At 42.3% G+C, this 24,251-nt stretch overlaps 1 protein-coding gene across 1 annotated transcript in view; it reads right to left on the reverse strand.

The window, feature by feature from the left end:
- Positions 1-24,251, reverse strand: part of LOC126481086 (lachesin-like) — a 539,555-nt gene that overhangs the window by 72,880 nt on the left and 442,424 nt on the right. The window lies entirely within an intron of this gene.

The following is a 24,251-nucleotide window of genomic DNA, read 5'->3' on the forward strand; positions in this document are numbered from 1 at the left end:
AGGAATTTAAAGGATGATGGGAAGAAAGAGGAAATGATGTACAACTGTAGTTTACCAATGATGCCAAAACTGATGAGCGTTTTTCTATGGGTCAGGAATGTCAGTATATCCAAACACGCAATATCCAAATTTATCTCTTGCTTTTAGACTTTAGAATGAAGGTTGTGACGACGCACAAGTGTAATGATAATTGAAGAGATGACGCTCTTTATCACTATCGCTCTTTATCACTATGGCTTCTATGTACCATATAAAGCAATCGTAACAGCAGGAATGTGGAAAACGTGTTGCATCGTCCTCCACTTATTTACCCATTCATTATGAACGGACTGGAGCCTGAGGTGACATTTCGTAGCTCATCTGTAAACCAAATTCTTCCTTCGATTGTTCATGCGGGATTGTCTGACACTCACAAGTAACTCATCCCTCCGCTCTGGTATCTTGTGATGATACTGTTACGTACCTCTCAAACAAAAGAAGTAATAAGACGGAGTGTCGTTACTACAGCTATTGACATTCGCCGTCTACGACTCAATGAGGCTGTGAGGTCATTACTTCGCGGGTAACTGGTTGGAGGTCTCACGCAACGAACTCCATCGCTACATGAGACAAGAATACATTTCCACCGCATGCAAACTCGTAATCTGAGAAGTCAGAGTAGCTGTTTACCAATATGATTATTTGTAAACTTACGTTTACATCTAAGTCGTCATGCAGAATTATTACATGTATATACTCAATGTACGGATATACCACGTAATTAGTGTCTCGTTGCAAAAAGTGGTTGAAGCAGTCTTAGAGTAATGTGTTTGTGCTAACAGGATAATACTTCGCTATGTAGGTTTCTTTCCTTTTTTTTAAGAAAGCTCTTTCAAGTTCCGCCGTCGTTATTGGATGCCTAATGCCATTCCCAGGAGTCCCTCACCCTCTGATCCATAAAAACTTCCCTCAGCTACTCAGCTCATTTTCTTAATTGCCACGACGTCTCTGTGTCTTCAGATAACGCGTAAAATTAAATTACCGTCTTAATGGATGCTCTAGATTCCGCTAGAGACATGCCGGACGGGGTGGACTCGAGAAAATTTGAAAAGGTAAAATACCAATACTGATATTTAAAAAGAAAAGGTACTGGATTCCTAAAAAATACCAGTATTCTTTAACCCTCATTGCAAGGCTTAAGTCTGAGCTGCGAGCTCTCTTACCTAAACAACCAAACATAATAAAAACATAGTCAATAGCAGTAGTGTTCATATTTGGCTATCACTCAAAAATTTATTGCAAATGTATTAATCTTATTCAAGTATTCTGAAGCACAATCACTAGTAATTCACAATACTTCCATGTGGATACGGAATTCTGGGCGTCAGAATCAGAAGTTACAGTTTCTCGCATCCTTAGGAGAATTGAGATAGTCCGTAAGAGACTGTGGTACCGATGATTTCGAAGGATCCCAAACACGTTCGCACCTGAAAATGCGATGGTCATCGAATTATTCAAACACCTGTTGCAAATGCCCGTCCCGTGATCAATATTTAGGTTTTCGGTGACTTCCCTAAGTCACTGCAGGTGAATATTTCGATAAATTCAAGACTGATGTAAATTATGGAAAAAGAAAGAGTACGGTCGGGAAGTAGAAAGGTGAACGTCTCATCACAGACAAAACTTTTAGACATGATATACAGGTGCGGATCGGATAAACATGGAACAGGAATCCGCATGGATGGATGGATACTTTCTGGTCATACTCTTTTTTTCCCGTAGTTTACATCAGGACGTGTGTATTAATTTCAACTCTTGCTCTGTCAGTTTGTTTTTTACCTTTTTTATTTCGAAAATTTAACAATAAAAGTAGGCAGTGTTATAAGTTGCGCTTAGTTGGACTCACATCAAGATAAGTTCCGCACTCGTTTGACGTACATGACATGATCATAAGATTTAGTGCTTTGCACAGGAAGAAATACGTTTCCTTCCAACATCTTATAGAAGAATACCTTGTATCTCCTGGGCTCATAATGCTTCCATTTGTTCCATTACATGTCGATACTCCATATCTTCTAAATTGCCGAGTTAGTTTGTAACAATGACATGTATGTTTCATTTTGTAAATTGTACGTTATCTCAACAGATAAACACCCTTTTCTTCCTCTTCTAATGAATACTTGATAACATCTGAATAGACTTGGCGATACTCAGTTACCAAATAAAACCTAATCGCAGTTCTTATGAAATAAAGAAAAAACGTAAGAGTTTGGCCATGGAAATGAAATGAGCGTTTGGCGTCATTGGCCGGGAGGCCCCTCGCGGGGCAGGTCCGGCCGCCATATCGCAGGTCTTATTACATTCGGCGCCACATTGGGCGACCTGCACGCCGGATGGGGATGAAATGATGATGAACACAACACAACACCCAGTCCCTGAGCGGAGAAAATCTCCGACCCAGCCGGGAATCGAACCCGGGCCCAGAGGACGGCAATCCGTCACGCTGACCACTCAGCTACTGGGGCGGACAGAGTTTGGCCATGAAGTAATTGGAACGAAGAAGATAGCCATGGTCTTCACAAGTGTGCCATCCTGAGATTCGCAAAAAGTGCTGACGAAATTCTGATCCTTGCACATAGCTTAGGTCAATAGAACAGTGTACTCAGTGTACTAAGGCCCTTACATCGCGCCACAAAACACTACGGGACTATGTGATGAATAAGCAGGAGTTTTGATTAAGGCACTGACTGTCACACGAAAGTAGCGAACTTAGAACCCAATCCGCAGTTTTGGTGCAGGAAAGACAAAATCAGGACTCAGCTGACTGAATCAATGACTTTGCACACCGTACAGCGTCCAAGCTGCAAAGAACTATCACCCGCAAGAACGCCTAGATAATCTACCTAAACCTGACACTTTCCGCCTAGCGCAAGCTGCATTAAACAGAACAAGAAACGCAGTCATGAGAGTGTCTACTGAAGAGACAGACAACGACGGTATCAGCACTGCCTTGCTGAAAAATGTTGCAGGTAGCTTAGTAATAGTCTTATTTAATTTCTCGTGAGTGGTATACGTCCAGTTCAGTGACCTATTCGAAAGAACGAAGTCCGATAATCTTCTTGTGGTTACCGGTCACTCAGCATCATACCTGTTATATTCAAAGCACAGCAATATATATTCTTCACCATCACCAAAGGCGTACACAATTACGCAAATCCATATTATATGGTAAATACCAACACACGAACTCTATAGTATTTACGGTTAACTGATGATCTGAAATATGCGTCACATTCGAGCACACTATATCTTATAAAAGAAACATCTGAAAAATACTTTAGGCAAGATAATAATGTCGTGTGAGGAGGGCCTCCCGTCGGGTAGACCGCTCGCCTGGTGCAAGTCTTTCGATTTGACGCCACTTCGGCGACTTGCGCGTCGATGTGGATGAAATGATGATGATTAGGACAACACAACACCCAGTCCCTGAGCGCAGAAAATCTCCGCCCCAGCCGGGAATCGAACCCGGGCCCTTGGGATTGACAGACTGTCGCGCTGACCACTCAGCAACTGGGAGCGGACTTTAGGCAAGATAAAAAAAAAGAACTCGCAACAACACCATTCTGAGGCGGGTGTGGCACAACCTGGGGAGGGGGCTTAACTACGCACTTTGCTGTTTCGGCTCTTGTACTGTTTCTTCGGCCGCAGAGTATTGTGCTTCAGTGTGGCTTAACAGCTGTCATACCAGCCTCATCGACGCGCAGCTCGACAACAAGGTGAGCATGATTACTGGCAAAATGAGACCAACACCTGTCTACTGGTCTCCCGTGCTAAACACTATCTACCCACCACACGTTCACCGAACTGAGACCCCGCTTACAGATTACGATGGCATAAAAGAAAATAAGGAACTACCCATTCATCACGACATACCTGTCTTACGAAGAAATAGGCTTGTTCGAGATGCCCGCTGAACAGCTAGCTACAAGGAAAACCAAAGCAAGAGTTCTCTGGAAGAAGAACTGCCGGCACATCGGTAGTTACCAAGAACGAGAATGGTTCGATAAATATAACTGTGATACTGTGGGAGAGAGAAGTGCGTCCTACGATACAACAAGCGAACTAGGAATGATTTTTGTTTTATGTAACGACAGTCATTACATATTACACATGTACTGAATGCGTGTGCTAAACGAATGATGATGCTGATGATGCTTGGGAAGCGTACTGAGCAAGTTCATTGTTGACAGTACTACTACAAAGTTTCGGATAGAATGAAGAATGGTTTGGCTCAAAATGGCTCTGAGCACTATGGGACTTAATATCTGAGGTCATCACTCCCCTATAACTTAGAACTACTCAAGCCTAACTACCCTAAGGACACCACACACATCCATGCCCGAGGCAGGATTCGAACATGCGATCGTAGCAGTCGCGCGGTTCCGGACTGAAGCGAAGAATGGTTTGAAAGCTACTTAAGACAAAGAGAGCAGAGTGTTATATGTGCGAATGAAACATCGTCATTGAAACATCTTCTCTCAATAGTGCCATAGGAACCTGTCTTAGGCCCACGATTGTTCTCCTTGTGTGTCCATGACATCCAGTTAGTTCTCGCCTCCACGAATATAGTTTATATGCCGACGATCTCCAACTTCGCGAAGTATCGGGCGTGAAGACATCACTGTTGCCACTGTCCAGGTGAAGTCAGTCGTCAGATGGACACACGGCTTTGGACTTAAAATAAATGCGAAGAAACTGTCTAAAATCTATCATCCAGATTATAAATTAACTACTTCCGGATACCGCTAAAAATTATCTCTAGTTCTTCTAGACGGTATTCCAATACAAATCAGAAAACGGTAAAAAAATTTAATATTATCCATTACGGACATGAGGAAACGGTCGATCAATTTTTACACTAATAATTGGTAGCATTCATCCGTATTCTGTCCTAGCCAAAGTTCAACAACTCGTTTCGAGAGGCAATGCTCTCATCATCAGATTGTAAAACTTACCTCATGTGTTTTAACTACCGAGCTACGTTTCACAGCCTGATTATTATGTGTCCTTCCATACGCGTTCTTGATCTGTGTCTAGGACGGAATACGGTTGATTGCAACCAAATGTTATTGTGTCGGTGAAGAGGTTGGACGAAGGCCTAGAAAGGGTAAGGATACTGTCGGCACATACGCGACGACTTCATTTCGTCCTTGTGGCATTACATAATATATTTCCTCAGAAATGGAAAAGAAAATCTACGCAGTCACTCGTTCCGCCGAAATTGCACTTTCTCTACATAATACAACTCGTCACAAGTAGTGATTGATCTAGAGGGTAAAATCTAGACTTCACTGACTATGTGCCCTACATCCCCAATGTACCGCCTGGCCTTGTCAGTGGTTCATGCGGACCCTTACGATGACTGCGGCCAGAGGACTTAAGCTGTGTCTACTCCATTCCCTACTCTGTGAGCATGCACCCTAGTACCTCTCCTTAGAGATCAAGAACCTATCATTTCATTGTAACTGCAACACAAGGTTTAATTCTCTAGTATTCTAGTTGTGCCCAACCATTCTTAGAAAATCGGTAGTTGAATATCAGTGCCTGCTGAATATCTCTGTAACAATATACCCAGAACGCTGCGCACAAACACCGTGTGCCATTGAAGAAAAAGCTGACACACTGTCTACTCCAAACTAACGAATTTTTTTTCCAAAAAATAACCTATACGGACGGTTTCACTTTCTCAAACACTAAAGAAAATCTTCCAACTTTGGCAAGTTGTGGTTTCTTCTCTTTTCATTTCTACATAACGAAACTTCCTTTTCCTCTCTCTCCATACTTGTTTTCTATCATGTTCCTCTTTCTCTTTCTCTCACGTCCACTGACGTTAGTGTCGTCAATGAAAATCTACATTATTGGCCACTAAAATTGTTGAATCAGGAAGGATAGCAACGGACAGAGTTCGAAATGTTGCCCGTATACAGTGTATACAATGATGGAAAATGTACGTGATTTGGAGGTGCACAGGGTGCAGTTGGACCTAGAGAAAGTTTTTGACAATGTTGGATGCAGCACTCTCTGAAATTCTGAAAACAGCAAGCGCAAAATACAGGGAGTGAAAGGCTATTTACAATTTAGAGGAACCAGACGACAGTGAAACATGTTGAGTTGAGGGGTGTGAAAGGGAAGCGATGATTGAGAAAGGAGTGAGACAGGATTGTAGCCTGTCGACGATGTTATTCAGTCTGCACATTGACCAAGCAATAAAAGAAACCAAAGGAAACTTTGGCGTAGGAATTAAAGTTTAGGGAGAAGAAACTTTGCAGTTTGCCGATGACATTATAATTGTGTCGGAGATACCAAGACACTTGGAAGAGCAGTTGAACTAAATGGACAGTGTCTTGAAAGGAGGATATAAGAAGAACATCAAGGAAAGAAAACCAACGAAAACTGAGTGTGTTCAGATTAACTCAGGTGGTGGTGAGGAAATTAGATCAGGAAACGAGACAATTAAAGTGGTAGATGAGTTTTGCTATTTGGGCAGTAAAATAACATATGACGGCTGAAGTAGAGAGGACATAAAATGTAGACTAGCAATGGCAAGAGAAGCGTTTCTGAAGAAGAGAACTGTGGGAGAGCAACTGAACATAATTTTTGTCGCGGTGGGTCAGGGTAATACGGGCAAGTGCGGTGTTGCAATATCTTGCTGAGAGATAATGTCATAAACCAATGAAGATAGGCATAGCATCCAGTCTTAACACATCTGATAGGGAATGCCTATTGTCCAAGTTACTGACTCTGCGAATCGCAGATGATGGTGTCGTGTGACCACATAGGGGGGACAGTAGTGCCCACAACCATTCGCCTATGTGTAGTCGATAAGTTCGCGGTAGGGTCCATGGCGTGTGCGTCGGTTTGACCGGCAAACCTTCACCTGCTAGCCCTGTCATACATCTAATAATAATCGTGCAATTTATTCCCTGATGTCTTAATACATGTCTTCTTGTCACTCTTCTCCATATATTTCCCTCCTCGGCGGTTCTTCGGAGAACCGAATCATTTGTTACTTAGCAGTCCACCTGATTTTCAACCTTCTTCTGTAACACCACATCTAGTTTTATCCTCTGCAGATCCCTCTATAATCGTGCAATTTATTCCCTGATGTCTTAATACATGTCTTCTTGTCACTCTTCTCCATATATTTCCCTCCTCGGCGGTTCTTCGGAGAACCGAATCATTTGTTACTTAGCAGTCCACCTGATTTTCAACCTTCTTCTGTAGCACCACATCTAGAGCGCTTCGATTCGCTCCTTTCCCGGTTTTCAAACTGCTCGTGATTGGTTTTTATACAATTCTGTCCTCAAAACGTACATTCTCACAAATTTCTTTCTCAAATGAAGGCGTACGTTTCATACTAATAGATTTAATGCTGTATTTGCCTCTGCTAATCTCCATTTTTATGTTCTCCTTGCTTCGTCTGTCATCTGTTACCTTGCTTCCAAGTAGTAGAATTCCTTCAGTTCGTCTACTTCTTAATCACCAATTTGAATGCTAAACGTTTTTGCCAATACCATTTTTGCTATATCTCATTATCATAATCCTCCTTCGGTTCGTCGTCAGTCCAAACTCTGTGATCATCGGCCTGTTCATTTCATTCAAAATGTTTAGTAATTATTCTCATTTTCACTGATAGCAGCAACGTCGTCATTGAATATTATTATTATTATCCTTTCATCCTGTATTATATTTCGACTCATGAACTTCTTTCATTACCATCAATGACTGTTCGATGTAATGAATAAAGAATGGTGAACAAAGACTAATCCGCCGTCTTAGACTGTTTTTCATTGGTGCACTTCCGGGTCTTGCAGTACAGTTGTAGCTCTTGACCTACCCGCATATTCTACGTTACCCGTAATATCTTACACCAATACGTATTTTCCTCATAATTTCGAACATGTTGCACCATTTTATGTTGTCAAGAGCTCTTTTTTAAATCCATGAATCCTATTATTTCGACTTCATTTTTCTTAAGTATTACCTCCATTGTCAAACGCAACGTCAGACTCGCTTCTGCGGTGCCATTCCGTTCGTTAACGTCAATCTCATCTAATACATACTCAGTTTTAGCATGGGCTCCCAAGCGGTGTAATATCACTGGGCATGTTCCAGTTGTGGGTGGCTTTTGTTTTTAAATCCATGAATCCTATTATCTCGACTTGATTTTCCTTAAGTATTACCTCCATTGTCATAGTCCACGTCACACTCGCTTAGTCGATGCCTTTTTCATGGAACACATACTCGGTTTCAGCATGGGTTTCCAAGGGGTGTAATGTCAATAGACAAGTTCCAGTGGTGGATGGGTTGCCTATCAACACTACCGCATTAAACACTCGCTTACACGACGCCTGTTTAAAGTGAACATATACTGCGAGGTGGCGCAATTCGCCTGCGCGAGCGAAATGTTAATTCATTGACTCCACGTCGCTCCACGGCGAGCGAAGAAAAGTAAGAAAATCGGAATGTGACTGGACTTTGTTACGATACAGGATAACGGAAGCGATATGTGATGTTAATGTGAAGTTTAGTAACGGCTATAATACAGTCTGTTGCATTTAAAAGGTAATTGCGCGTATTTAATTTTGATCAGAGGATCCTGTGATGAAATATTATCTACTGCGAGCTTGTATAGGACTTCGAACATTTCGTGGTCGATGTTTGTTGTAGAACCTGCTTCAGTAACACGGCCAAAAGCACAGAGAAAGTTTTCTCTGCTAAAAAGAGCTAATGTCACTCGCAGACAATCATCGGATGACCAAATGCGAGTGGTAGTGTTCCAATTCGAGAAGACCCTGTAGAAGTTTTCTTTGTCTTTCATTTCAAGAATTTTACAGACAACCGTCGGTGTCGGCAGCTGCTTCTCCACCACGAGATTAACTTTTCTACCTGTACGAAATTACGTATGCTGTGGGAGTAGTCTACGCCGATCGAGATAGTTTCCTTCACAGACATACAAACAGAGACACTACATACACTAGTTCAATAACAACGAGTTTTATATTACCGGCTTGAAAAACATTAAATAATACTTCTTTTCAGCATTAAAATTATAGTATAGCACTTATCTCTCCATCTCGTCTTTGGGATGATATTTTTCCGGAAGTCTGATGATATAGCTGTACTCTCACAGAATCTAGAAACCAATGATAATAGCTTTTTGTTCACTAGCTCCGTCAAGAAGTTAGAAATCCCGAAGGGATGGTATTTGTGCATTTCGGTTTATGTTCTCTCAAGTCTTTCAAAGTTTCGTTAAATTCCGACTCTAATACTGAGTCCCCTATATATCTTCTACACCGACTACCGTTTTATCCTCAGTCTTGTCATCAGGCAATTTCTCCACATCGTGGAGCCGTTCGCTGTACTCTTTCCACCTATCCGTTTTTGCCTCATGCACTCTTCATGTTAATGTCTTTGAGTTTGCTATTTTAAGTTGTTTTAACTTTCCCGTATACTGAATTTGTCATTCCGGTGACCATGACTTACACTGCTGTGTTACAGTCTTATCCCAAATATTTTTGTACTACCATCTTTCATCGGTCAACCGAATTATTTCGTCTGGTACTTTTTAAGTTGTTTTAACTTTCCCGTATGCTGAATTTGTCCTTCCGGTGACCATGACTTACACTGCTGTGTTACAGTATTATCCCAAATATTTTTGTACTACCATCTTTCATCGGTCAACCGAATTATTTCGTCTGGTACCCAAGGTTTCTTCGTAGTTACCTTCTCTGTACCTGCTCTCTGATTGCCCTTTCTAGAGATGTCCACACCTCTTCAATTGACTTACCTGCTGTCGTATTCACTATCGGATTTACCTCCTCAGACAACTTCAAATGCTCGTTATCATTTCTCAGTACTTTAGTATCTAATTTGTTTCCATACTGATCTTCCGGGCGATTCCTTAAAATCCATACTACTCCCTTAATTGTGATATGAATCTATATCTGCTCCTGGATTTCCATTGCAATTCACTATCTGATTTTGGAATCTCTATCTCACCTTGACGTAATCCAGCTGGAATCTTGAGTTCCAGACGTAACCAAATACATTTCCTGCTCTTGTGATATTTGGACAGAGAATTCGTTATTACAAGTCGAAATTTACTGCAGAACTCAATTAGTAGTATTTCTTTTCTCTCATTCCTACTGCGGACCTCAATTAGTATTACTCCTCTTGATTCTCATTGACGACGCCATATTGTCAGTAACTCTCTCTTCTATTACCTTCCTTATTTCGGAACCGTAATCCCAGATCATTATTAGATTTTTCATTCCGTGCTTTGATTTGTAAACCTGAACTATTGTCGTAGGAGCCGGTTTGCTGTAGATTCTGATGCTTCCCCCCTATTCTGATTCAGTAGCTTTCCTACCACATTCAGATATCTTACATTTCACACTTCGACTCATAGTACGTTACCATCGCGTTGGTGTTCTTCCGTTTGGACGATCAAGCTTGTAGTACAATTCGTGCAAAATTGACGTTTTTTGCGTGGCGTCTTCTAGGTGTTGTAATTTTAAAGGCCAACAAAAAACCTCCTATAATATGTAGGTGAATTTTTTCTATTGTGGCTACTACGTTTTCCACTTTTAAACTAACATCTAATTGTTGTAATCCCATATTCATTACAAATACGAAATATTGTATGTTTGTTATTCGTTTACGCGGAAGCAGGTAGACGGATGTATAAGAAATCTGGAATGTTTATGGCCTGAATTAACACCTATGCCACTTTTAGAAGTGTGTAGTACAATATATTTATTGATTTGAAGACTGTTGGGCGAAATGTGGGACGATAATTACTCTTAGAAAAAAGCTATTTACCCTTCGACTTTTAACTGTGTCGCATTTGTGAAAATGATTTAATATTTCCAACGTAACACGATTCAACGTGATGAATACAACGCTTATACATTTCTCGGAGTATTTTATCCTTACTTCCATACAAGCCCGAGGCATTTAAGCCGCTGGGCGTCAGGCATATCTTACAGCTTTTGAGACGGTTGAAGACTCACAACGACTGTATCATTTAAACGCTGTACGGCAGAGAGACGTCGTACCTTTACATGTAGAAGGTGGTAGGCTTTTAGTGAGGCAGGATTTGATTATGATATGCGAGAGTATCCGCTGGTAACAGGCGCACGCGTGAGGGCAGATGAAATTGTGGTACGTAAAAGTATTATAAATTTGTACTCCGCCGAATTAGAAATTGCTTATTTTCTTTCTTCTTCGAGTAAGTATGTTTGTTACTCCTTCAAGTTAAAGCGGCTGGATAAGATTGTATTGGAGATAGCTTGTATCTTTAATTAACACAACACGTAGAGTACCTCTTATTCCAAAATAAAAAATAAAATAAAAATAATAAAAAAACGCTGTTCCTGTGGGATGGTCAACGTGACTACTGTTCTATTCGGGTGGATAACTTGACTAAAAAGTCATCCATGGAAATTAACTATCGTTCCAACAAACTTGCTTTCTTAGTTCGAACTTTTGCAGTTCCCTTTGAAAGTGATTTTTCCATCACTGTAAATAAAAGTCAAGGACAAACATTAAAAGTGGCAGATAATCATCTGGTACATCATGTTTATCGCACAAACAGCTCTACAGTGACTACTCGTGTGTATCGTGATCCATAAATCTCTGCATATACGCAAAGAACAATAATTCTCGGAACTCTGATTACAGGGACGTACACTATGTGATCAAAAGTATCCGGACATCCCCAAAAACATACGTTTTTAATATTAGGTTCATTATGCTGCCAGCTACTGCCGGGTACTCCATATCAGAGATCTCAGTAGTCATTAGATATCGTGAGAGAGCAGAATGGGCCGCCCCGCGGAACTCACGGACTTCGAACGTGGACAGGGGATTAGGTGTCACTTTCGTCATACGTCTGTACGCCAATTTTCCCACACTCCTAAATATTCGTAGGTCCACAGTTTCCGATGTGATAGTGGAGTGGATACGTGAAGGGACACGTACAGCAAAAAAGCGTACAGGCTGACCTCGTCTGTTGACTGACGCCGGCCGCTGGTGGTCGAGCGGTTCTAGGCGCTTCAGTCTGGAACCGCGTGACCGCTACGGTCGCAGGTTCGAATCCTGCCTCGGGCATGAATGTGTGTGATGTCCTTAGGTTAGTTAGGTTTAAGTAGTTCTAAGTTCTAGGGGACTGATGACCTGAGATGTTAAGTCCCATAGTGCTCAGAGCCATTTGAACCATTTGTTGACTGACAGAGACCGCCGATAGTTGAAGAGGGTCGTAATGTGTAATAGGCAGACATCTATCCAGGCCATCACACAGGAATTCCAAACTGCATCAGTATCCACTGCAAGTACTATGGCAGTTAGGCGATAGGTGAGAAAACTTGGATTTCACGGTCGAGCGGCTGCTTATAAGCCACGCGTCACGCCGGTAAATAGAAAACGACGCCTCGCTTGGTGTAAGGAGCGTAAACATTGGACGATTGAACAGTGGGAGAACGTCGTGTGGAGTGACGAATCACGGTGCACAATGTGGCGATCCGATGGCAGGGTGTGGGTATGGCGAATGCCCGGTGAACGTCATCTGCCAGCGTGTGTAGTGCCAACAGGAAAATTGGAGGCTGTGGTGTTATGGTGTGCTCGTTTTTTTCATGAAGGGGACTTGCACCCCATGTTGATTTGCGTGGCACTAACACAGCATTGGCCTACAATGATGTTTTAAGCACTTTGCTTCTCACCGTTGAAAAGCAATTCGGGGATGGCGATTGCATCTTTCAACACGATCGAGCACCTGTAAATAATGCACGGCCTATGGCGGAGTGGTTACACGACAATAATATGCCTCTAATAGACTGCCCTGCACAGAGTCCTGACCTGAATCCTATAGAATACCTTTGGGAAGTTTTGGAACGATACCTCTCCTCAGTGCAGCATTCCGTGAAGAATGGGCTACCATGCCCCAAGAAACATCCCAGCACCTGACTGAACATATGCCTGCGAGAGTGAAAGCTGTAATCAAGGCTAAGGGTGGGGCCATACCATACTGAATTCCAGCATCACCGATCACGGGCGCCTTGTAAGCTATTTTCAGCGAGAGGTCCAGATACTTTTGATCACATAGTGTATTACAGTAGATTTCTGGCTCTCCATACACACCAAGGCAGTTATGATCTCGACCGTGCTAGCAAAGTCGCAAACAGTCGTGAAATTCTTTACTGCTCTTCCTGGCACATTTTATAATTCGCTACTCGGTCGCGTCAAATTATTTACGTAAAGAAAGTGAGCGGTTTGTGAGCGGCATTTATTCTGTCAACTTTCCACAACGTCTCAAATTTTTTTTCCTCGACGTCTTGGGTTTTGCTCAAGTGGCTCGCGCCACAATACCATCAAGATATTACTTTTTCGACGGCGCATACTCGTGGATAGTAAGTTTCAGCATTAAGGTTTCTTTACAACTAACTGCTTAACCGCGGGTAACACAGTTGGGGCGCAACGAGGTCCATATTAAATGTGTGACTCCTTGTGACATAAACTGCTGTGGTTCCAAAGAAAAACGCCTTTTGCATGCTGCACGTTTTTATTATTATTATTATTTAACTTAACTGCGCGTTTTGCCTTGATTGCGAGGCATCTTCAGTGAGTGTCCTGAAATTTAAAAAAAATGAGATAATAAATAAATAACAAATGGTACACAAACACATACACAAGAGCGCGCTCACGCGTTCGCGCGCTGGCACACATTCAGACACGCACACAGATAGAATTTACACCATACATTTTTATGGTCAAGGAAAGAAACAATTGAAAGCAATACCTGGGAATGTTGGCAACAGTTGCAGAAACAAACGACATTCTAGACACAGAAAGTGACAGTTAAAGTACTTTCGAAAAAAGTGGCTATAAGAAAAACTGCGAACTTTCAAACTATTTGCAACAAGACAGAAAGCTGTTTGGCTTACAAATAATGAATTAGACGCTGATTTGTGAGTACTTTTACAGTTTATTATAAAAACTGCAATGTACTGTTTTAAATATGTACCCTATACGCGCAAACGATAACCTATATTTGCAAACGAATGTACATCTGGAAAGACGACGTCGATTTTGGTCCGAGGACGGGGTATGCCACGTGGGGGATAGCAGATGTACTGATAATGGTTTGAACGTCATCCAGCAAAAAGTAGCGTAATAACATCGCTACAAGAGCTTCATGTGTCCCTACCCTTTAACAGGTAGTTCAAATGGCTCTGAGCACTATGGGACTTTTCTGAGGTCATAAGTCCCCTAGAACTTAGAACTACTTAAACCTATCTCACCTAAGGACATCACACACATCAATGCCCGAGGCAGGATCGTGCGAGCTGTTTCATGGGGTGCATTTGTCCAAGATACAATGGCCCCACTCCAGGCTGTGTGTTCTGCGATACGATAAGCTACAGCCCTCGTTCACTTTTGGTGTTTCTGGAGTGGACACTAACCAGCGCTCGGTACGTGCACAATGTTGTAGTCCTGTTGTTTTGCCGTTCTTACAACAGGAAGGTGATGTGTTATCCCGACAGGAGACGCCGGGTATCGACCCATTCTGAAACACCGTATTAGTACGTGATGAATATCCACAGGCCTGTGAAACTCAAAAGTGCTCTGCAAGACGTGGAGCAACTTCCTTGGCCTGTGCGATCTTCGAAATTGTCTCCTATCGAGCACTTGTGGGATATGATAGACCTGGAAGTGGCTAGTGCGACTGGTCAGCTAACAACTCTTACAGAACTACGTGAACTGGTTGGGCAGGTGCGCCATACCGTACCCAGGAGAGTATTCGCCGTCTTTAAAATCAACTGGATCCCAGAGTCAGCACTTGCAATGCCGCCTGTGGAGATTCATCACGTACTAATACGGTGTTTCAGAATGGGTCGATACCCGGCGTCTCAAAACCGCGTGTGCTATTGACGTGTAACTGTTATCATTTCATGTACGCTATAAGCACTGTTGCAACAATAATAAATTTTGAGTGAATCGGAAATCTCTAGTAGAGTGTGCTATATTTCCGGCAGGGTATTTCGGGATACTCGCTGAAGGTACCCTGTAGCCGGCCCCGGTGCCCTAGCGGTTGTTGACGCTTCAGTACGGAAACGCGCGACTGTTACGATCGCAGGTTCGAATCCTGCCTCGGGCATGGATGTGTGTAATGTCCTTAGGTTAGTTAGGTTTAAGTAGTTCTAAGTTCTAGGCGACTGATGACCTCAGCTGTTAAGTCCCATAGTGCTCAGAGCCATATGAACCATTTAAAGATACCCTGTAACTAAGGTGAAACGCGTCTCGTAACTAAGGTGAAACGGGTCTCGGTGCACAAGGTGAGTAATAAAAAAAATCGTAATGTACCGTATGCAAAAGGCGTTTTTTTAATACTGTAATTTATATTCAGCTGCAGTGAATATGGCCACCACAAGAAACTTGTTCTTACAACATGTTTGTAGTAATGAACAAAATGTAAATTATGTAGAATGCCTGGTTATCTGTTAAGAGGTCGACTCCATGTTAGGAAGGCAGTCGGACAGACGTGTGTTCCCGATATACGTGAGTAGCAGTTTCACAGAACGGGAAACAAGGGTCTCTCTCAGTGCACCATCCCGCCGCTCATTCAGACATGCGCTTGTAGTCGATTAGTCGATTCCTTTTCTTATACTAGGTATAAGATGAGCTTTTCACAAGCAACCAACATTCAGTTGAGATTTCTGAATGATAAACTCACAGTCTGAGCTTTCCTTATACGCAGAATGTTGATGGAGTTACCCCTATCTATTTTGTGCAGTTGCTTTCGAACTATTTATTATTTGCATATCCAGGGATGTAGTAGACTACATGCCAGTTCGAGGTTCCATACATGCCGCCTTCGTGGTGTTTGAATTTTAATGCCCAATAGTATTTATAGATGAGTCAGTGGATTTGTAACCTCTCCGTTCCCTCAGTGCTTCGTTCATTATTTTTCTCCGTAAATATGTTCATTTTTACGTTACGGAGCGATGGTCTCCGAGTGTGGACTTTCTAGTTCTTAGTTTTAAAACCGAGGCGCAGCATCTTTCAAGGTACGATTGGTGTGTGGGTTTCTAACAGGTCGTGTGAAGAAAATGGTTCCTTATACAAATCTAAAAGCTACTTAAATAATATGGAGCCGAAATATTAGAATGAGAATATGTGTTTTTTCCTATCGTTCGCTAACTATTCTAGATGTTGAAAACTGGTTCAGATTTCTATAAATTTTGTTCGTTTCTATGAAATAACCCATTTCCTGAAGGTTCTCGTAATTGGACCTCTGATCATAATCCATGTTGGCCAATTTCAATTTGGCCTTCTGTAATGGAATACTGAAATAACTGTTATTTCTACATTCTCCAGCAATGCATGAAATACTAACTGATGAGCAATTAGAACTTCTCTTTGATAACAGCAGTGCGGAATTACCTGATTGTGAAGATGATGAATTCTCATTTTTTACTGAAGGATATGCTGCTGAACTTGACAAGACTGACTTGTAGACTACGTTATGATGTCGTACCAATAGCTAGAAAAAGAGGAAGTCGGGTCCTCTGACAGTGAAGATATACTGTAAATGATGTAGAAAATATGAATAAAAAGCCAATAAGAGCTGTGTTGCAAACAATCCTGAAGGTAGGTTTTGTATTTAAAAAAAAGTTTCGAAATGAAACGCGATTTACAAGTCTGCTTCTCCGTCCACCTGTGCAAATTGTTTTCTTAAATCAAATAACGTATCTAGTACCATTAAATTAGCTGCAAGCTCCTCGCACTGTAAAAGTTACAGACGAGAGGTCTTTGTTAGACAGGAGGGCGAGGAGTACAGAGGTAGTTCAGAATGAGCGCTGTGGTGGAAGAGGAAATTGCGGCGATAGAACGGAGAGGGCAGCTGGGAACAGTGTCAATATTTATGAGCGAATGGCCCTCCGCAGACCACGGTGGAAAAACTGCCAGTTTCGAAATTGAACTACGAATGAGAGCGGGCCGCAAGCGCCGTTCCGTTACATGCACGACGGCGGCGGAATGACCTGAATGGTTTTAAATTCGTATGAGGCTAATGTGCATTTGCCGACACAATGACATGTACCTCACTGATATGCACACTATATGGAATCAAAGGGAAGAGTATCAGTTTTAACGTCCATTCGATGGCCATGACAGTACAGCGGTACAACAGCCGTCATTGTTCAGAGCAATAGGTAAACAAGTGTTCCATCGGAAGACAGGCAGGCTACCCCATCTAGTCAGTGTTGCGTGGGATCTGTCGCGGTTTAAACCAGTGGTCGTCACATCGTGCAACCTCAATCGCAGAACATATAGGACGCACCTATACCTGCTCCAATGCGATGACTTCTTCGGATAGGTTCCTGCCGCCGGATACGTCACGCCAAATGACTCCATTTAAATCTCGTGTTAGTACACAGCGTGTACAGTTTGCATATTTATTTCCAGCAACAGCTTTTGTATAAGCAGAGTTTCTGGTAGTAACTAACTGTTGCTACAACCATTTTCAATGGATAAATTTATTTCGGTTTTAAAAGTATGCTGATTTTGCGATCTTACGTTACGGTGAGCGCTTTGCAGAGCAGATGAGTTCGTTTATTCTCCACGTTTGTATTTTGAATACATTCCAACCTCAGCAGCAGCACAGTCAGGTAATTTTCTGTTCTGCGGGGGTTAGTTTGTACTTTCTCAGTTACTCCTGACTGCTTTGTTTGTATTTTTCGAGATCTTATTCTGTTGTTTTACAGAGTATGTTATGGAGAGGGACAGTGCTTGTTGTGAATGGACACAAGGATAATTTTCTGCTGTTTGTAAACAGCTGGGAGCTGCAGTGGCCACGTTGGACGGCCGTCTGGCTACTGCTCAAAACAGCGGCGACATCGGGGCGTCCGTGGCGAGACCTGCGACACGTTTGGTGCCATTATCACTGTAGCTGCGTTTTCCTGTGCGCAACATACGACCTGTCCGTCTTCATCCAGAGGGCGAGTGGAACACAGCGGTCGGTTAACGTGTCTCTGGCTGGAAGGCGAAACAGGAAAGAGGCCACACTGCTGGATCGTTACTCGTTATCAGCAGCTTTGATGTGCTACCCACTGTTCGTAATACTTCGGAGCCTTATGGGATGCCTTTTCAGTTGGGCCGGCAGCCTATTTTCCTACCCAGTCCGAAAAAGTGCAGAGAGCAGGTATGCTACCCATTGTCAGCTCCATTGTTCGCAGGGTTATAAAGCCGCTCAGGGATAGAAGGCAGGGTGGGAAAGAATGCCACCGTACATTCGCAGCGTTTGCTACGATCTCTCGTCCGATGCCTGGAGAAGCGTCTGCCACCAGCTGTTGAGTGCACTGGGTCCAACATTGTGGAGCATATCGGCACGAATAACGCCTGCCACTTGAGTAGACCAGGGTCGTTTCCTTTCTGGCGAATGGCTGATTTGGTGAAAGAACTAGCATTGCACGTGTTGAGCAGACTAAGCTCACTATTTATGTCGTCTTTCCCAGGATCGTTCATTAGAGTGGAAGGTCCAAACCAGAGGGTCAGATAATTTTGCGACAGTATCGGATACGAATATCTCGAGCTCCGCTTTCGGGTGGAGAATTGTAGTGTTTCCTTTAAAAGGTCAGCCGTGCACTAGATACAGGAAGCGGTACTAGGGTAGTGGAGTACTTGTGCCGTTCACATAAGGCTTTTTAGGTTAGAGAAGCCCCCCTCCCCCCCATTTGAGATCAGACACGTGTTGTCTTCCAATGTTGAAGATACGCCAGTAACAATGTTCTCAGAGAATGTTCCTCATCGCCGTCGTATAAGGTTAATATGATAATAAGGTTGATATGATAATAGTTAACTGCAGGACTATCCATGGAATGGTTCCGGAATTAGTATCGCTTATTGAAGGTTATAATGCCCACATAGTTTAGGAATAGAAAGTTGCTTGAAACAGGAAGTGAGTAGCAACGAGATCATGAGTCGAGCTTGGAATATTTATCGTAAGGATAGTTTAGTCGCAATTGATGACGACATATCTATTGCAGTAAACAAATCGATAATATCTCGGAAGATTAACGTACGTGCCGAATGTGAATTAATGTGGGTGAAGTTAAGCATCAAAGCTTGTTAAAAAATGATAATCTGGGTCAGGAGCTGCAGTGTCTGAGCGCTTCAGAGAGAACCTGCAGTTATCGCTAGTAACTGTACTAATCTTGCTGTTATAACATGGCTTGCCAACTACAGGCTTTGAAAAATAGTGCCAGGGGCAGGAATTCGTGTGACATTATTCTGAATGTCTTATTTGAAAATTACTTCGAGCAGAAAAGTAAAGAACCAGGTAGCGTCTTAGATCTCCCAGCAACAAAAAGACCTGAATTTATCGAATCAGAAAGATATCAGTGATCATAAAACTGTGATAGAAACTATGAATGCAAGGATAACAAGGAATATTAAGAATAGTAGAAAGATATTTTTGCCGAGCAAGAGTGACAGGATACAAATCGCGGAGTATCTGAGCAGTCAACATCAAAAGTTCAGTGCTGAGGACGAAGATGTTGAGCGCAAATGGAAAAAAAATTTAAAAGCATAGTTCAATATGCCTTAGATTAGGATGTTCCAAGCAAAGTCTTAAGGGATGAGAGGACCACTGTGGTTTATTGGACGTATTAGAAAACTACTGTGTAAAGAAAGACAGCTTCATCACAGATTCAAGAGAAGTAAAAACCAAGCTGACAAACAAAAGTTAAATGAATCGAAAATCAGCATAAGGAGAGCAATTAACTCTGAAAGTAATTATTCGTTAAATGATCTGATCAAAAACCCTAAGAGGTTTTGATTTTACATAAAATCGGTAAGTGGTTTTAAGTCATCTATACAGTCACTCAGTGTCCAAAACGGCACCGAACCGGAAGCGAACATAGAGAAGGCCGAATAACTGAATTGGATCTTCTGAAAGTCTCTCACCGTGGAAGATGGTAAAACGGTCCCTCCTTCCAATCACATACGAACTTCGAAATGGTGGATGTGAACGTAACAGATTGTGGAATAGGAAAGGAACTACAATCACTTAATAATGGAAAGCCAGCAGGACCAGATGAGATACTTGTAAGATTCTACAAGGATTATACGAAGGAATATGCTCCCCCTTCTGGCACCAGTTTATCATAGTTCGTGGAGCAACGAAGAGTGCCAAGCGACGGGAGAAAAAAAAAAAAAAATCGCAGGTCACTCCCACTTTCAAGAATGGTTGTAAGACAGGTTCACATAATTATAGGCTGATATCGTTGACGTCAGTCTTTTGAGTTACAAATCATGTTCAATTTTTGGAGAAATAAAAAATTCCCTAGAAAAAATCATCATCGATTCTGCAAGCAGAAATCTTACGAAACACAGCTCGCTCTGTTTCTCCATGAGATCCATAGCGCTGTATACACCGGCTCATAAGCTGATGCCGTGTTCCTAGTCTTCAGGAGAGAATCTTACATTGTGCCGCACTGCCGTCTTGTTACAGAAAAAAAAATAAAAAAAATGCGAGCTTACCCAGTATGAGAGCATATTTTTGCTCTCAACGGAAAAAAGATTGGCAGATGTAAACGTAATTTCCGTAGTATCCCAAAGTGGTGTGATAGGACCGTTTCTGTCTAATGATCTAATAGAAAGCATCGGAAGCTCATTAAGACAGTTCGCAGATAATGCGGTTGTGTAAAAGAAAGTACCAACGCCAGAAGACAATATTCGTTTCCTGGATGACATACAGAGGACTGACAAATGGTGCAGGCTCCGGGAGTTGACCCTGAGCGTAAATAAATGTAACATACTACGTATCCATTCGAAAAGTAATCCATTATTGTACAACTACACCATTGATGACAAATTCCTGGAAACAGTATCTACCGTAAAATATCTAGGAGTAACTGTCCACAGCGACCTTACGTACAATGACCACATAAAACAAACAGAAGGAAAGATATATGCCAGACTGAGGTTCATAGGAAGAAACTTACGGGAATGTAGCTCATCTAAGAAAGAAGTGACTCACATGGCGCTTGTTCGCTCGAATCTTGAATAGTATCCATCAAATTGGGATCCCTGCCAAGCAGGAGTGACAAAAGGCACAGAGAAGATCCAACTAAGAGCGGCGCTTTTCGCCAGCGGATTGTCTAGCCAGCGCGAGGGCGTTGCAGAGGTGCTCAACAAACTCCAAGAGGCGCTGTACGTCATGGAGAAGTTTACTATTGACAATTTGAGAGAGTATTTCCCGTGAAATGTCGGCAACATATTACTTCCTCGCGCATACATCTCGCGAAATAACCACGACGAGAAAATTCGAGAGATTAGAATTAATACAGAGGCTTACCGACAATCATTCATTCCGTGTGCTATTCACGAATAGAACAGAAAAGGGGGAATCAGTTTGTGGTACCAGAAGTATCTTCCATCAAACACTGTCCGGCGGCTTTCGGAGTAATGATGTAGGTCTAGATGTACACCAACAGAGTCTTATACGGATTGCACAGAGACGGGACAGAGGACTGACTATGATATTTTCAAAATGAATCACTTACTTGTTGGCTGAATCGGCGGAGAAATTTATTTTGTCGATTTATTTATCTTGGCAAGATCAAGAGTGCCATATTCAACTCCATACAGGATCTCAATGGCTCCAAGTGACTGGAATCCTTGAGGAGAGACGTATTTTTCTCTTGGCTGTACAATATCGTACAACAACGCCACCATACGTTGAGTCAGGAAATAGACTTACTAACACAAAAAAATTTCTCGATGTGTTAACCACACGTCCTATCATCGTGCGTCTTCTGATACTTACTATTCTACTTACATTCCTTTCCTTATTTATCGCACCGAGCGAGGTGGCGCAGTGGTTAGCACACTGGACTCGCATTCGGGAGGACGACGGTTCAATCCCGCGTCCGGCCATCCTGATTTAGGTTTTCCGTGATTTCCCTAAATCGCACCAGGCAAATGCCGGGTTGGTTCCTCTTAAAGGGCACGGCCGACTTCCTTCCCCGTCCTTCCCTAATCCGATGAGACTGATGACCTCGCTGTTTGGTCTCTTCCCCCAAACCAACCAACCAACCTTATTTATCATCTTAGCAGCTCCCTTAACCTCCAGCATCCGTCTCTAACACGTTTAAATATGCTAAACTAGCTGAGTTATCCAGTATATAGGGCACAGAGAGGTCACATTTCGTAGTGATAGACGGTAAATCATCGAGTAGAACAGAAGAGATACCTGGCGTACCGCAAGGTAGTGTCATAGGCCCTCTGCTGTTCCTGATTTACATAAATGATCTAGGTGATAATCTGAGCAGCCCCCTTACATTGTATGCAGATGATGCTACAATTTACCGTCTAGTAAAATCATCAAACGATCAATTCCAATTACAAAATGATCTAGAGAGAATTTCTGTATGGTGCGAAAAGTGGCAATAGGCACTAAACGAAGAAAAGTGCGAGGTTATCCACATGGATACTAAAAGAAATCCGATTAATTTTGGCTATACGATAAATCACGCAAATCTAAGGGCTGTCAATTCGACTAAATACATGGGAATTACAATTAAGAGCAACTTAAATTGGAAAGGCCACATAGATAATGTTGTGGGGAAGGCGAAACAAAGACTGCGCTTTTTTGGCAGAACACTTAGAAGATGCGACAAACCCACTGAAGAGACAGCCTACATTGCACTTGTCCGTCCTCTGCTGGAATATTGCTACGCGGTGTGGGATTCCCACCAAGTAGGATTGACGGAGAACATCGAAAAAGTGCAAAGAAGGGAAGCCCGTTTCGTGTTATCGCGCAATAGGCGTGAGAGTGTCACTAATGATACGCGAGTTGGGGTGGCAGTCACTGAAACAAAGGAGGTTTTCTTTGCGGCGAGATCTATTTACGAAATTTCAATCAGCAACTTTCTCTTCGGAACGCGAAAATATTTTTTGACAGCCACCTACGTAGGGAGGAAGTATTATCATAATAAAATAAGAGAAATCAGAGCTCGAACGGAAAGATTTAGGTGTTCCTTATTCCCACGCGCCATTCGAGAGTGGAATGGAAGAGAAGTAGTATGAAAATGGTTCGATGAACCCTCTACCAGGCACTTAAGTGTGAATTGCAGAGTAATCATGTAGATGTAGATATGCGTTCTTTCCATGATAAAATAATTATAATCTATCCGTCTATGCCAAATGCAGAGTCCCCATAATTTCTAATGCGTCGCATTAACATAGATCCTAGAACTAAATATACACCTATATCCGCACGCAGCAAATCACTGTGCAACACATAGGAAGCGGTTACTTTTCACGGCATCATCTAACAAGGTTTCTCCCCGTTTTATTAATGGATAACTTGTGGCGTTGCCTGATAGTTCTGACATTAGTGTAATTTTATCTTAGAAGTATCTCCTAGACCATAATTTACTGAGATGATGAATTTTTTTCTATTGTACCTCTCGGAAGTGTCTATATATCGTTTGAAGATATTTTTTGAGCATGGCAGCGCCTACCAGGCGTTTTTCAACGTTTCTATTAAAACATTTCGTGGGAAATAAAAACCTGAGACTATACGCGTTACCCTTTTCTGCATACATTTGCTACACACTGCAAGGGCGACCTGACATGGACCCTACACAAAAGCATAGGCCAGTCAAATGTTTTGTAGGCAATCTGTTCCTTATGCAAATCGCAATTTCACTATATCTCACCAATAAAAGTAAGCATGTCCATTGTCTGTACATAACAATTTTACTTTAAGGCTCTAGGCGTTAATACTCCCAAGCATTTGTGTGACACGTGTGACTCCAGTCCTGATTCATTACCGGTAGACTTACGATATTCAACATTAAAAATATCCCACCACCTAAGGACACGTCCGACATAAAAGAATTACGAACATCACCGAAAAACAACGCGCCGGCCCAAACGCGAAGTTCTGCCCCTGGGGCAGATTTACAATTGTTACTATATGTCGAACGTTTAATCCTAGGCGACCATTAAATTCGTTTCCGCTTTATTTGTGTCAGGAAATGGGGAAGGGCCTGCACACAATTAAACCAGCGCGGCCTAAATGATGTGATCTCACGGCGTCCCGCATTATCGGGTGATATTTGAAGCGCCAGTTTTCATCCCATAACGCGGCCCACTGCATTCGTTCCTGTTGATTTAGCGCCGGATTTTGCTAATCCTGTAAA

The sequence above is a fragment of the Schistocerca serialis genome, chromosome 5 (genome assembly GCF_023864345.2).
Source record: "Schistocerca serialis cubense isolate TAMUIC-IGC-003099 chromosome 5, iqSchSeri2.2, whole genome shotgun sequence".
Taxonomy (NCBI): domain Eukaryota; kingdom Metazoa; phylum Arthropoda; class Insecta; order Orthoptera; family Acrididae; genus Schistocerca; species Schistocerca serialis.